General features: G+C 48.6%; 1 protein-coding gene across 3 annotated transcripts in view; it reads right to left on the bottom strand.

Moving 5' to 3' along the window:
- The window catches only part of LRCH2 (leucine rich repeats and calponin homology domain containing 2), a 743639-nt gene that overhangs the window by 248558 nt on the left and 481262 nt on the right, over positions 1-13819 (bottom strand). The gene's annotated exons all lie outside the window — the stretch shown is intronic.

Raw genomic sequence — 13819 nt, 5'->3', positions numbered from 1 at the left:
CCTGGACCTCGTTTTCAGGTACGTCACCAATCAGTAGAGGGGGAGGATAGGAAAATTGTCTGTGATAAGGATCAGGAAGGTAAGGTTTAAGTTGTGAGACATGGAACACAGGATGAATCTTCCATGTCTGGGGTAAACTAAGACGCACAGAAACTGGATTAATCTTCCGGAGAATCAGGAATGGACCATAATAACGAGGCTTAAATTTGTTCTGGGTAAGTCGGAGAGGTAAAAATCTAGAGGAAAGCCAAACCTTATTGGGGACCTGATATTGTGGAGCCTCACAACGTCTTTTATCAGCCATTCTTTTCATGCGTGACTTAGTGGCCACAAGGTTGGAATGGATAACACGTTGGACACTCCGTAGCTCCCGAACATAGGAGGAGATGGCCGGAAGATTGGAAATATCTTTCAGGGGCGTTGGAAAGGCCTTAGGATGGAAACCGTAAGATCCATAGAAAGGGGAGACTTTCGAGGCACTGTGTATTGAGTTGTTGTAGGAGAATTCTGCCAGTGGTAAATAGGTTGACCAATTACTCTGCGTAGCATTGCAGAAGCTGCGTAAATATTGTTCGAGGCCTTGATTTAGTCGTTCTGTCTGTCCATTAGTTTGAGGATGGAACCCTGATGATAAGGCCACTTCTATCCCCAGGGTCTTACAAAACTGTTTCCAGAAGCGGGAGATATATTGAGGACCCCGATCCGAGATAATGACCTGAGGTAATCCATGAAGTCGAAAGATTTCTTGTGTAAAGATTTGGCTTAATTCCTTTGCCGTTGGTAACTTTCTTAATGCCGTGAAATGAGCCATTTTAGTGAAGGAGTCGACGGTTACCATAATTACTTGATTTCCCACTGAAGAGGGTAAAGAGCACATGAAATCAGTGGAGATAGTGTGCCATGGACCTGGGGGAACAGGTAATGGGCGAAGTAATCCTACTGGTTTAGTACGGGGCGTCTTAGCTTGAGCACATATAGGACAGGATGATACATAGTCTTGAGTATCCGCCTTGAGAGTTGGCCACCAGAAGGAGCGAAGCAGAAGCTCTTGGGTAGCTTTCATTCCGCGATGACCTGCGATGGGGGAATCATGGCACATACGTAAGGCTTCAGTCTGTACTAACTTAGTGGGTAAGAACAGGGCCTTATTATGGTAATAGTATCCTTGATCTATATGAAGTTGTGGGCGCAACTTATTCAGCTCTGTAGTTCCTAGACGGGAATATTCGGACTTGACCTGATCTAGAAATGTCTGTACTAAACCAATGATCTTGTTACTTTCAAATAGGTTCTGTACAGGAGAATCGCTACACTCAGGGTAACGCCGAGACAAGGCATCAGCCAGGATATTCTGAGAACCAGGGATGTATGTGATATAAAAGTCATATTGACTGAAAAATAAAAAAAGCCCATCGAGCCTGCCGGCTATTCTGACACTGAAAGTTTCTCAAGCATTTTAAGTTTCGGTGATCTGTCCGGGCTTCAAAGGGTTCTTTCGAGCCCATCAGGAAGTGTCTCCATTCCATGCACGCGGTCTTCAAGGCGAGTAACTCTCGTTCTAACACTGAATAGTTCCGCTCTGAATCGGATAAGATGTGTGAAAGGTAGAATACAGGGTGCTCTAACTCATCATCGTATTGTTTTTGCTGTAAAGCAGCCCCTATGGCTCTTTCGGAGGGGTCTGTGACAACGATGAACTGTTTGCTGGTGTCTGGGTGCCGTAAAATGGGAGCTTGAATGAAGGCTTTCTTTAAGTCTTGAAAGGCTAACTCTGCGTCTTGTGTCCAACAAAAGCCCTTCTTTAGATTATCTTTTTTAAGGGTTTGAGTAATGTAACTGGTTCTCTGGGCAAAGTCCGCTATAAATTGTCGATAGAAATTGGCCAATCCCAAAAAACACTGAGTTTCTTTGATGGAAGAGGGAGACGGCCAATCCAGTATAGCTTGCACCTTATCTGAATCCATGGCGACCCCAGTTTGGTTAATGCAATATCCCAAGTATTTTACCTCTGTTCGATCAAACTCGCACTTTTCTGGTTTGCAGAATAAATGGTGTTGTCTGAGTCTCTCTAGGACTTGGAGAACATGTTTAGAGTGTTGTTCCGGGTGGACAGAAAATATTAAAATGTCGTCTAGATAAACAACCACTGTTTGCTGTAGAAAATTGGAAAAAATAGAGTCCATGAACCTTTGAAAAATGGAAGGGGCATTGGCGAGTCCAAATGGCATTACTCGATATTCATAGTGACCGAAAGGTGTTCTGAAGGCGGTCTTCCACTCATCCGCTTCCTTTATCCTTAAAAGATGGTATGCTCCTCTGAGATCCAGCTTGGTGAATCTCTTTGCCCCTCTGACAGCTTCCAAGATGTCCTTAATAAGAGGTAGCGGGTACCGATCCTTAGTAGTGGTTTTGTTTAATCCTCTAAAGTCAATACAGGGACGCAAGTCTTTCGTCTTCTTAGGCACAAAGAAGAGAAGAGCCCCTGCAGGTGAAGAGGAGGGAGCAATCAATCCACTCTGTATGTTCTCCTCTAGGTATTCCTTAAGGATCTGCTTCTCAGGTTCTGTTAGAGAGTACATTCGCCCAAAAGGAACCACAGCATCTGATTCCAAAGGAATGGCACAATCGTATTCTCTATGGGGTGGCAGTTCAGGTCTTTCTGGAATACATCGGCATATTCTTGATAATGACTGGGTACTCCCTGTAGGACGTTAATAGAACATCCCACCTTAGGGGGTGCTGTTAAAAGACTTTTTGGGGACCAATAGTCTCCTGCTAGGTAGCAGTGGTGTTGGCAGAAGTGAGAGGATAAAGAAATAGTTCTTGTTTCCCAGTTGATGTAAGGGTTATGCCATGTGAGCCATGGAATTCCCAGGATCATAACGTGATGTGGTGACAAAATTAAATCGAACGAAAGATTTTCTTGGTGTTTCCCGAATTGGAGACAGAAGGTAGGGGTGGTATACTGTACGGATCCTGAGGCCTAGAGCGATCCATCCACCGTGTGGACTTGTTCTGGTAACTCCTTAGGTATTTGCACAATCTGTCTTTCCCTTGCCCACACTTCATCTAAGTAGATACCACTGGCTCCACAGTCCAACAAGGCCAGAGTTCTTTCTTCCCGGCCATCAGTTAAGTGGAGGATAGCTGGTAAAAGGAAAAGAGCAGTTCCTTCCTCCCTAGAAGAACAAATGGAAGGTATTTCGCGATATCCCGTCCTCACCCTTCTCACTGAGGACGGGAATTGGCGTTTCCCAAAGGCTTGGCTGGACGGACGGGACAGGTGCGAATTAGGTGACCAGCCGCACCACAATACAGAAAAAGTCCCTTCCTTCGTCTGTTTTCTCGTTCACTAGATGATAAAGGCCCTCGAGCCGTATCGATTTGCATCGGCTCTTCCTCGGTAGCACCCTTAGTTTCAGGACAAACTTCTTCGGTACGATGATAGAAGGTGCGAGACGTCACTGAGTGTGATGGTAAACGACTTTTCTTTTTTTCCATTCTTCGCTCATTTAACCGATATTCTATCGTCAAAGTCTGATCCATCAACCCCTTAAGATTCTCTATTCTGGCAGAGTGCACCAGTTCATCCTTAATGTCCTCTCTGAGACCCCTGCGAAACAGAGTCACCAAGGTACGTTCCACCCAGGACGTCTCTGCTGCCAATTGTCTGAAACGAGTGATGTATTGTAATACATCCTGATTTCCTTGTTGGATATCGCAGAGAGCTTCTTCTGCTGAAGACTCGAGTCCAGGGCGCTCAAACATCTGTTTAAAGGTAGTGTCAAAGTTGGAATAATTAGACAGGCTAGGGTCATTGCTTGTCACTAAAGGAGTTGCCCATGCTAAGGCTGGGCCAGATAGGGCGCTAATCAAATACCCCACCTTGGTCTTGTCTTGCACAAATTGTGAGGGGCGAAATGCGAAATAGACCGTCAAGGCATCCAGGAATTCTCTCAATTTGTTAGGATCCCCGGAGAAACGAGGTGTAGTGGCGGATACTGTGGGAACATCAGTGGTTCTAGAGGCAAAGGCTTGTCGGTAGACAGTGTTTTCGGTACGTAGCTGTTGGAGTTCTTGAGCCTGTTGTTGTATAGTCATGAGCAGGGTCTAGCTTGTTGGTTCTGTATTCATCACTGGATTATCCATGGTTCCGGACTGCAACTGGAGTTTTTGGCGTTGCAATCTGTCACGATTCACCCTGGGCTTACCTTCGAGGTTGGTGAGAGGTGGTGAATGGCCCCGGTTCCGGCAGGTCCTGCTTTGGCCGAGGTAGGGGCGACCCCTTCCGGTATCCATGGTGCTGTTTGACAATAGTAAGCCACTACAGTCCGTGCCCTCCAGAAGGAGTCCGAGAGGAAAAACCCCAAAAAAGGTAAAAAACCTCCAACAGGAACTCCCTGAAACAGAAGGAGGACACAAGGACGTTAGGACGGAAGATACTGGAGTTCAGGAATACTGGAGACGAAAGACAGGTCAAGAATAACTGGCTTCACAAGAGGAAACCAGCCGGAGCGTGACTACCACCACAGGAGTGTTGCAACGCAATGAGAAAGAAGCTAGATTCCCCTTATATACCCCTAGACAGGAAGTGAAAAACAGGAAGTAGAAATACCACCATCTTGGATTGGGGAAAAGTCATGATTAATGATAGAGAACATGCATCTAGAAAAGAGAAGTAATGCATGCAGGGAAGAGCGGATGTGAACAGCATGCTGGGAAAGGGAAAACCATGCATAAAAGGCAATCATGTGCATGCATTCGGCTTTTGTCAGTGTGACCGGTAAGTGAGGGCAAAGAGGGTTTACCTGGGTGTCCCAAACGTGTAAATTAAAAGGAGTGTTACGCGCGCTGAATGCGCTATGCGCGGCAGGTTTGAGACCCAACTCGGAGTCTCTTCCCCTGCCGCGTCTGCCCTGGAAGCGGCGGGCGAAGAAAGGGAGTGCGGCGAGTGCCGCGACCCCTGACTCGAGCCGCGGCCTGTTTGCGGGCCGCAGCGTCTCCAAAGTGCCACGCCGTGGCGGCCCGTGCTAGCGGCCGCTGCGCGACAAGAGGCCCTCAGTCGGATTTCTTGCACATGAAATGGCTGTGCCCAAGGGTACAGACTTTCTGGAATGAGGTAATGATGACTGATGAAATAACTGGTATGAATAAGATGCAATCTATTAAAACATGTTATTAGGTATATGGCTAGAGAAACAGCATTGCAAAATGATAATATGAATGTGGGTGCTGGGTAAAGTCCTGGCGATATGCAGGTTGCTGTACGTTAGGTCACTACAGGGGCCCGGGGATTACAACACTAGAACAGCAAGTTACTTATCTTCGGTAATGCATTATCTGGTAGAGACTATCTAGCTGCAGATTCCTTACCTTTGAATTCCCTAGTGTCAGCTCGGAATCTGGAATTTTTTGCTGAGCAATAACCTGCACGATCGTGCGTGCAGGCGTGCGTCGTTCAGCTCCGCATGGCTTCGTCAGTGTCATTGGACCCATCTGTGACATCAGGGTCGCCTATAAAGGCACCACCCGGTGCGCCCAGATCAGTTCTTTTACCCACAAATACAGCGCCAGAAGTGCAGAGTCATGGACAGAACCAACATTTTGGTCTGTGCAAAACTAGGGCCCTGAAAGGGATAAACCCTAATCCTACTAGACACATTTGCGGAGTATGGAGGCATGGGTAGGTTTAAGGAATCTGCAGCTAGATAGAGTCTCTACCAGATAATGCGTTACCAAAGGTAAGTAACTTGTTCATCTGATAGAGACTTCTAGCTGCAGACTCTTTACCTTTGAATAGATACCCAAGCCATAACCTCCTGGCGGTGGGCTGTGGATACCTCTACTACACTAAAATGTCCTGTAGGACTGAACGGGCAAAGTGTCCGTCTCACCGTACCGGATTGTCCAGGCAGTAATGTTTTGCAAACGTGTGCAAAGATGTCCACGTTGCCGCCCGACAAATCTCCAGGAGTGGAACGCCCTAAGCTAGCACAGTGGTAGCAGCTTTGCCCCTGTAGAGTGAGCCCTCAGGTGGCTGCTTCCTGGCCAATGCGTAGCAGATCTTGATGCAGAGAACGACCCAGCACACAATGGTTCGCTTCTGCACTGCCCGACCCTTCTTTGCTCCCATGTTCCCCACAAAGAGTTTGTCATCCACCCGGAACTCTTTTGTGCGGTCAAGGTAGAACGACAATGCTCTTTTTGGGTCCAGTCGATGGAGTTGCTCCGCTTCTTTAGAGGGATGCAGTGGAGCAAAGAAGGTGGGCAGGGTCATGTTCTGACCCACATGAAATGGGGTCACCACCTTGGGGAGAAAAGAGGCACGAGTTCTGAGTACCACCTTGTCTGGATAGTGAGATGAACAAGTTACTTACCTTCGATAACGCTGTTTCTGGTGGATACAATAGCTACATGTGGATTCCTCACCTTATGAATTCCCCCTTGCACCAGCATCTGATGGAAAATCTTCTTCCCAGCTCTCTACATCAACGTCACAATTGCACGGCTCCACGCGACTCCATCTGACGTCACTGCGCCAATAAGAGGTCCTCGTCGGCGTGCTGACGTCAGTTTCACCCATTTTTTATGTGCCTTTGAGGCAAACAGGTGAGAACAGAGTCCACAATGACTCCAATAACTACATATATACACAAAGCCTTCATGATGCAACATAATCAAAACCATCATTTATATATATATATATATATATATATATATATATATATATATATATATATATATATACATACAGGAAAAGTATCAATATATACATACATTTATACAACCCCCAAATCGAAGTGCAATCAGACAGGCAACGGGGAGGCAGGTGGGACTGTGAGGAATCCACAGGTAGCCATTGTGTCCACCAGAAAAAGCGTTACCAAAGGTAAGAAACTTGTTCTTCTGATGGATACAAACTACCTGTGGATTCCTCACCTTATGAATAGAGTCCCAAAGTAGTACCGCACTTGGAGGTGGGTGCCTGTCTGATTACACCAAGAAATCCTGTAAGACAGATCGTGCAAAATGGCTGTCCCTCTGAACCTCAGAGTCCAAACAGTAATGCTTTGCAAAGGTATGGAGGTACGCCCAAGTTGCCGCCTTGCAATTATCGACCACTGGAACCCCCCTTGCCAGAGCTCAAGTAGCAGACTTAGCCCTGGTAGAGTGGGCTCTGATACCTTCAGGGGGAACCTTTTTTGCCAAAGAGTAGCAGATCTTGATACAAAGGATAATCCACCTGGAGATAGTTCTTTTATGGACTGATCTGCCCTTCCTCTGTCCAACGTACCCCACGAACAGCTGATCTTCCAGGCGAAAGTCATTTGTCCTTTCTATGTAGAAACTAAGCGCCCTTTTAGGGTCCAACCGGTGAAGCCTTTCTTCCTCCTTCGAGGGGTAAGGGGGAGGGTAGAAAGAAGGAAGGGTAATAGTCTGACCTATATGAAAAGGAGTGACAACTTTTGGCAGGAAAGCCGCCCTGGTTTTCAACACCACTTTATCTGGGAAAAACAAGGTAAATGGGGGTTTTACAGAAAGAGCTTGGAGCTCAATAACCTACCTAGCAGAGGTTATGGCAACAAGAAAAACTGTCTTAAGCACTAAAAACCTTAATGGGCAAGAGTGCCTGGGCTCAAAAGGAGAACCCATTAAAAAGGTTAAAACAAGATTTAGGTCCCACTGAGGCACATGAAAAGGAGTGGGAGGAAACTTATTAAGTAAACCCTTAAGAAACCTAACTACAAAAGGTGATTTGAATAATGAGGGCTGATCCGGGAGGCAAAGATAGGCTGACAGAGAAGCAAAATAACCCTTAACCGTAGCCACTACAAAACATTTCTTTGCTAAGTCCAAAGCAAATAATAAAAAAATCAGAAAAGTGCGCCTTCAAAGGGTCAATTTGCTTTTCTCCACACCAAGCCACAAATTTTGCCCACCTACCGGCATAAATGGTCTGAGTGGAGTGTCACCTGCCCGATAAAATAACATCCACTACATGTGGTGGGAGAGAAAAGGAGGCCAGGCATAAAGGTGCAGGCTCTGGAGGTGGGGGTGTAGAACCTGCTCCTGTGACTGCGAGAGGAGGTCTGCCCTGAGAGGGGGACAGAGCGGAGGGCACAGCGAGTGTTGGAGAAGGTCCGTGTACCACACCCTTCTTGGCCAACCCGGGGCTATTAAAATAACCTGAGCCCAATCTTGGCGAATCTTCCTCAGCACCTGAGGAATCAAGGGTATGGGGGAAAACGCGTAAAGCAACTGGTTGCACCAAGAGATCTGAAACGCATCCCCCAAAGCTCCTTGCACCGTATACTGGAGGCTGCAGAATGACGGGCAGTGCGCATTCTCTCGAGTGGCAAACAGATCTATCACCAGCGTACCCCACATCCGAAAAATGTGCAGGACCAGATCCAGAAGGAGACGCCACTCGTGATCGGCCGAAAGGAGCCCACTGAGAGAGTCTGCATGCACGTTGAGCATCCCGGCCAGATGATTTGCTATCAAGCAAATCCGATGATCCTGAAGCCAGAACCATAGACGCAGAGCTTCTCTGCAGAGAAGATACAACCCTACTCCTCCCTGCTTGTTTATATACCACATCGCTGTAGTGTTGTCCGTCAGGACCTGAGCTGACTGACCACTAAGGGACGGGAGGAAGGCCTTGAGAGCCAAGCATATCGCCTGCAATTCCAACAGATTGATATGAAAAGTCTGTTCCACTGGAGACCAACGACCTTTGATCTCCAGGTCCCCCAGATGAGCTCCCCACCCTAGAGTGGAAGCATCCGTCATAACTGTGGCCACCGGCGGCGGCAGTGAAAATGGCCTTCCTTTCGAAAGGTTGCCGCCCACAGACCACCATCATAGATCCGCTGCATTGTCTCTGGAGATTGTTATCGACTACTCAAGATCCCCTTTGTGTTGAAACCACTGCCTGCGGAGGCACCACTGGAGGGCCCTCATGTGCCAACGTGCATGAGTGACCAACAGAATGCAAGAAGCAAAGAGACCGAGCAGGCGTAAGACCTTGAGGACTGGAACAACCGCTCCATTTTGAAACATTGGAATCAACGCCTGAATATCCTGGAGCCGCTGAGGCGGAGGATAGGCCTGATTCAATGTTGTGTTCAGCACTGCCCCTATGAACAGGAGGTACTGAGAGGGCTCCAGGTGAGATCTGGGTACATTGATCGAAAAACCCAGCCTGAACAACAACTGAGTTGTCATCCCCAAGTGACGCAACATAAGCTCTGGAGACTTGGCTTTGATCAACCAATCATCCAGGTAAGGAAATACCGATATCCCTTCCCTTCTGAGACTTGCTGCCACCACTGCCATCACCTTTGTGAAGACTCAAGGTGCTGGAGTAAGACCAAACGGGAGGACCACAAACCGGTAGTGTTGTGACCCCACCACAAACCGGAGATACTCCCTGTGCGACTTGAGTATGGGGATATGAAAGTACGCATTCTGCAAGTCAACAGACACCATCCAATCCTCTTTGTTCAATGCCAGAAGTACCTGCACTAGAATCAGCATCTTAAATTTCTCCTGTGTGAGGAACCAATTCAAAATCCTCAGGTGTAGGATTGGTCTCAAATGACCATCCTTCTTGGGGATCAGGAAATATCTTGAATAACAACCCTGACCCCTTTCCTGCTCCGGAACCAACTGCACCGCACCTTTTGATAACAGGGTCTGAACTTCCTGTTGCAACAACAGGAGACGGTCTTCTGAACAAAATGAGGGACGGGGAGGGATGGTGGGAGGAGGAAACTCCTGAAACTGGAGAGCATTTCCTTTTCTCACAATGTTTAGCACCCATGAGTCTGGTGTAACCAACTCCCACTCATAGAGAAAAAGACGTAATCTTCCCCCTACAGGAGAAGTATGGTCGACAAAGGGGAGAAAACTAAGGCTGCTTCCCTTGCTGTTCTCCTCCAGAGGAAGAGGATGACGTAGGGTGCTGCTGGGTGGCCCCTATCATTCTAACCCTCCCCTGCCCTCTAAAGGACCGATATGGGAGGCTGGTAGGCTGCTAGACTGAGGACTGGCGGCTCCCTCGATAAACTGCCCCACGTCCAAACCCCCTGAACCTATGAAAGGACCTAAAGGGGGTAGCAGAGGAGGCTTGCAATCCTAAAGACTTCGCGCTCCCCGGCTGTCTTCAAAGCGCTCTAGGGCAGAGTCCGCTTTATCTCCAAACAGTTTTTCCCCATCAAATGGCAAATCCAACAAGGTGGTATGTACATTTGAAGAAAATCCAGAGGAACTTAACCAAGCGTGCCTCCTGGAAGCAATAGATGTACCCATTGCCCTGGCCACTGAGTCCATAGAGTCCAGGCCAGACTGAACTATCTGCTTCGCCGCAGCCTGCACATCAGACAGGGGTTCCCCAAAAGGCCTCTGTATATCTTGCGGCAGATCAGGAAACATGTCTTTCGCAGAGTCCATGAGGGCATGGACATACCTACCCAGCACACAGATAGTGTTTGCAGCCTTGAGAGCCATGCTGCTGGAAGAAAAAGTATTCTTTGCGGATTGCTCCATCCGCTTGGATTCCCTGTCAAATGGAACCACAGGGAAAGAGCCAGGAGCAGACCTTGTAGAGCAAGAGGCTTGGACCACCAAACTCTCCGGGGTAGGATGTCGTAATAAAAACCCCGGATCACCAGGCGCCACTCTATATCTTCTTGCCACAGCTCTATTCACCACAGGAGACGAAACCGGCTTCCTCCACAGTTCTAAAATGGGTTCCATAAGAGCCTCATTGAAAGGAAGCAAAGGGTCTGCAGAAGCCGAAGAAGGATGCAGCACTTCCGTTAATATGTTAGTTTTAACTTCTGCAGCAGGCAATGGAAGTTCTAAAAAGTCTGCTGCCTTCCTGATTACCGTGTGAAACGAAGCTGCCTCCTCCATAAATTCCCCCGGTGAAGACAAGTCCCATTCCGGGGAAGTATCCAGCCCACTGGCCCACTCCAAGCCCTGAAACTCTCCCAAGGGCTCGACAATCTCTCCTTCCTCCAACTGCCTTTGATATTCCTCCTCTTCCAAGGGACGCAAGGCCTTCCTGCGTGACATCAAACGAGCCTCCAACCTCTGCGTCGATATGGAATTTGCCGACGTCGAAGACACCGGCTTCAACACCTGACGAGGCACCGGAGAGGAGGGTTGACTCCGCTGGAACCCATCACCCGGTTCCGGCGCTGGCACGGATCCTAATGGCGCAAAAGATGCATGTCACTCCACCATCGGCACCGGCTGACGGGGTGATGATATCGGCGCCATAGATGTCGTTGGCGACATCATGGGATTCACAGGACCTCGATACGATGTCAACGGCACCTGTCTGGTACCCTCAGCCGGATTGAACGGCATAAACGGCTCCACCTTGTACGGAGCTGGGGATCCCAAACAAAATGCCAATGGACCTGTGGGACCAGCCGGTGCACCAGCAGGGGCCAAGGCGTTGAACATAGTAAACATGCCATTCAAAAATCCCGCCGGATCCGCTCCCGGAGCTGGGAAGGCAGGATACTGCTGGTCTTGTTGCACCTGTACTTGCTGACCATCTGACTCCTGAGCAGCAGGTGAAAACCGAGGACTGTCCTGGGGTGCCACAAACTCAAAGACGGACGGCACCAGAGAAGCCTCAGGAGTCTGGGGTTGCAGAGTCACTGTCAGACTCACCTCCCACGTCGCACGGCGCCGACGAGATGGAAACCTTGATCTTGATCGCTCAGAGCCAAACGGCGCCGAGAGCCATGATGGCGCCGTTTATTATGCTTCTTCGAAGAAGCGTGGGAAGAGGATCTTCGATGGCTCCTATGATCCTTCTTCACTTTTGCCAAAAAGAGTTTGGCCTCCCTTTCCTTTAAAGCCTTAGGATTCATGCTCTGGCAAGACGCATACTCCTCAACGTCATGCTCAGAGCTAAGGCACCAAAGACAATCGTCATGAGGGTCAGTGACCGACATGCGACTGCCACACTCTCTGCAAAGCTTGAAACCGGACTTCCTCGGGGGAGACATCGTAACTACAAAGAGCAACAAGAGGAAACCTCCAACAGAAGCGAGAGCTAGGAGAAAACCGTTAGCGTCGAAGGAACGGAAAAAAGGGAACTGATGTCAGCATGCTGATGAGGACCTCTTATTGGCACGGTGACATCAGATGGAGTCGCGTGGACCCGTGCAATTGTAAGGTCCTCGTCGACGTGGCGAGCTGGGAAGAAGATTTTCCGTTGGATGCTGGCGCAAGGGTGAATTCATAAGGTGAGGAATCCACAGGTAGCGTGTATCCATCAGAAACGGTGGCTTTGATGACAGAGCTTGCATCTCACTCACCCTCATGGCAGATGTTATTACCACTAAGAAGGCTGTCTTGATGGTGAGCAGCCGGAGGGGACAGCTGTGTAAAGGCACAAAGGGGGCACACATAAGCAACGTGAGGGCCAGATTTAAGTCCCATTAAGGTATAACAAAGGGCGTAGGGGAAAACATATGTACAAGCCCTTTGAGGAATCTATGTACAATGGGGGATTTGAAAAGTGAAGGCTGGTCAGGCAGCCAAAGGAATTCTGATAAGGCAAAAAGATAGCCCTTGAGAGTACCCAAGGCAGAACCCTGCTGGGCAAGGGAAAGTATAAAGAGAAGGATATCAGAAAGAGAAGCAGAAAGAGGATCAATAGTTTTGGTACAATAGTAATGTAGGAAGTTGGCTCTGTATATACCATTGCAAAGTAAGAAATAGTGTGCACAGAGTTCAAGGGTTCCCCTTAGAGGTAAGATAGTGGCAAAAAGAGATATTTTGTGGTAGTGTGGTCGAGCAGTAGGCTTATCAGAGGGTAGTGTTAAGCATCTGTTGTACACACACAGGCAATAAATGAGGAACACACACATAGACAATTCCAGGCCAATAGGTTTTTATATAGAAAAATATATTTCTTAGTTTATTTTAAGAACCACAGCTTCAAGATTTACAAACAATACTTTAAATGAAAGGTATTTCACACAGGTATTCTAGGAACTTTGAATAATCACAATAGCATGTACAGTTTTGACAAAAATGGCAATAAGCTATTTTAAAAGTGGACAGAGTGCAAAAATCAACAGTTCCTCGGGGAGGTATGTAAATGTTAAGTTCACAGGTAAGTAAAACACTTACAGGGTTCAAAGTTGGGTCCAAGGTAGCCCACCGTTGGGGGTTCAAGGCAACCCCAAAGTTACCACACCAGCAGCTCAGGGCCGGTCAGGTGCGGAGGTCAAAGTGGTGCTCAAAACACATAGGCTTCAATGGAAATAGGGGTGCCCCGGTTCCAGACTGCCAGCAGGTAAGTACCCGCGTCTTCGGAGGGCAGACCAGGGGGGTTTTGTAGAGCACCGGGGAGGACACAAGCAGGCACAGAAAGTACACCCTCAGCGGCACAGGGGCGGCCAGGTGCAGAGTGCAAACAGGCGTAGGGTTTTCAATAGGAATCAATGGGGAGACCCGGGGGTCTCTTCAACGATGCAGGCAGGCACAAGGGGGACCCCTCTGGGTAGCTATCGCCTGGGGGTCGCTCCTGCACTGGAGTTCGGTTCCTTCAGGTCCTGGGGGCTGCGGGTGCAGTGTGGTTTCCAGGCATCGGGTTCCTTGAAGCAGGCAGTCGCGGTCAGGGGAAGCCTCTGGATTTCCTCTGCAGGCGTCGCTGTAGGGGGATCAGGGGGGTCAACTCTGGCTACTCACGGGCTCGCAGTCGCCGGGGAGTCCTCCCTGTAGTGTTAGTTTTCCGCAGGGGCGTCGGGTGCAGAGTGGAAAGTCTCACGCTTCCGGCGGGAAA

The sequence above is a fragment of the Pleurodeles waltl genome, chromosome 2_1 (assembly GCF_031143425.1).
Source record: "Pleurodeles waltl isolate 20211129_DDA chromosome 2_1, aPleWal1.hap1.20221129, whole genome shotgun sequence".
Taxonomy (NCBI): domain Eukaryota; kingdom Metazoa; phylum Chordata; class Amphibia; order Caudata; family Salamandridae; genus Pleurodeles; species Pleurodeles waltl.
This window is presented reverse-complemented; position numbering and strand designations above follow the sequence as displayed.